The sequence below is a fragment of the Cupressus sempervirens genome, chromosome 11, assembly GCF_028749045.1.
Source record: "Cupressus sempervirens isolate cs-2001-9-10 chromosome 11, ASM2874904v1, whole genome shotgun sequence".
Taxonomy (NCBI): domain Eukaryota; kingdom Viridiplantae; phylum Streptophyta; class Pinopsida; order Cupressales; family Cupressaceae; genus Cupressus; species Cupressus sempervirens.
The window spans coordinates 601,858,985-601,861,505 of NC_143128.1; positions in this window are offsets into that span (position 1 = coordinate 601,858,985).

Consider the following 2,521-nt stretch of genomic DNA (forward strand, 5'->3'; position numbering starts at 1 on the left):
TATCGAACTAATAGCATCTAGAAGATAAAGTACTTTTGTGGACAAGAAGTGGTAGTCCTTAACACCAATAACACATTAACATTTAAAATTAGATGTACATATATATTAGTAGAAGAATAAGATGTTTAGAAAACAATGAAGTCTTATGAATAAGATGGTTTTCCTAGTTGCATTAGAGGAATAAGGATTAGTCCAAGATTTTGATGACTTTGCCAAGAAAGTGGGCAACATGTCAATCATACCAAGTATGTATCTTCATTTTCATTGATACATTCAAGACATCATCATGAATTTTATAGACCACGATTGTGCACATCAATTAATCAACAATTGCAAAGGATAGTCAGAATCAATGCATATTGATGATTCATCCAAATCCTACTAAGACTAATCATATAATTAATACTTTGAGGAAGCTAACCAATAGAGAAGGTCAATGAGCCTTAAAAATAATATATTTATAAGATTACATTGATCAATATCAATTGAAGATATCGATCAGATACCTATTAAAAAAAAATGCATTATAGAGTAGTGAGCAAGATTAGAACCTCAGTCGAGACAAGTGTCAGAAATCAACAAGAAGATTAAGGGAGTTGACACAAGCATCAATGGTTGATAAGGAACAACAAACAATATCAAGGTTTGAAGAGTGAATGCAAATATCAATATATCTATTTAGCTCTATAATAACTAAACAATCATAGAGCAAGAGAAAGATTAATAGATCGACTATGAGGAGGATCCATGTTCGCCATCAAAGAATAGAATTAATGGAGAACATTTTCAAGAATCAATGATGGCCATTGGCAACTTGTATTGGCTAAGGCATGAACCAATCACATTAGAGGCTAATGTTTTCAAACATTAATGATTGAATAAAATCCATAATCAATATCATAAATAGTGATCAATAAGGATAAAAAAGACTACCTTATCCATAATATGATAGTTTATGTTAATGTTAGCATTGAGTTGTTAACAAAATGATGTCATTATGGAAAGACAAAATGTTAATCCATTCTCAGAAATTACTAACCATGAATAGGTACCTTGAAGATGGTAACAAGCCCGATCTGGATTAAGAGAATGAATTATGATATGTTCTGATTGTATATGAGAAATATGTTAGCAAGAAATACTAATCTATTAAGAGAAAAAAGCATTAACTAGCATAAAAATCATAACATATATGAGAGACAAAGTGAAACTCTCAAATGAGAATATGAGCCATAGAATGGCTCTCCCAATGAGGATGGTCACTTGATTTAGGGATGAGTCTAAGTAAAGGATTGTTATGTATGCTCAAAATTACTCTATGCTTCAATGGTGGGGATGAGTAAATGGCAAATTGGTAGCTTTGTGAGCTCTCAATTTGACATTATAAGGGTATGGTTGATGGCTTTGGCTTCTTAAACTAGCATTATAACTTTGGTTTAAAGGTTGTGATGATATGGCTTGGGAGGGGATCCAATTTATAGGCCAAGGGCTTGAGGGATGGAGGGTTAAGATGCAAGGAGAGATGAAAGCTTAAGGAGGGCTAGGATGCACTCAAAGGGGAGCACATGGATTGTGCTTGTTTAGCACCAACCAGGGAGTGACACATGTCACAAGGTGAGTGGATGGAGGCAATGGGATGGGTGAGTCAACAAAGGAGGCTCAAGGGATAATATCTTCATAAAAACCCTTCATAAATGGCTTGTAAGAGCAATGAATGGGCTTGTAAGAGTCTTTATGGCCTTTGTAAGAGCTTTTAAAGCTTAGTGGTTGGGATATTTTGGAGGGAGTTGAGATTGTTGACTTTTCTTGGCTTAGGAAAGTCTTAAGCTTACTTAGGGAATGTGACAACATTAGGGGGTGGATTAATCTTGGGTTTAGGATTAGATTAGGGATGTTAGAGATTTGAGGGCTTTATTTATCAAATAGATTTATTTAATAAATGAAGATTTTGGAATTAGATAGAAGAATAGGATTAATTGATAAATAATAGGTTATTTGATTTATTAATTAGGACTATAGATGATTAATTCAATTAATCAGCTAGGGGATGGCAAAGGATTAATTAAATAGGAATTTAATTAATGATGCCTTTAGAGATAACTAAATAGGATTACCAAAGCAGTGTAATCAAATTTAGGTGTGTACACTGATAAGTAATTAATAATGGAAGGAGACAATTACAAGGCTATGTTACAATTAGCTATTATGAAGAGTGACATTACAAAGAGACAAAGAGAATTCTTTATCCTATGTGGCTTCTCACACCAAGAACATGGTATAAAAGGACATTTGTTATCATTTATTTCAACATCAATTTGAAATAAACATGTTATGTTGAACAACTACCATTGGCATTATTGGTTGTACATATTTAAAGAAAGATCAGACATAGCACCTCTATAGCAAAAATTATTCAATCATATCAGACATAGCAACATTTCCAAAATTTCATAAGCCTATCAGCAAATCAAAAACATCAAATCTGACTTTAAGCAATAATTAGATTTGATTACAAGCATGG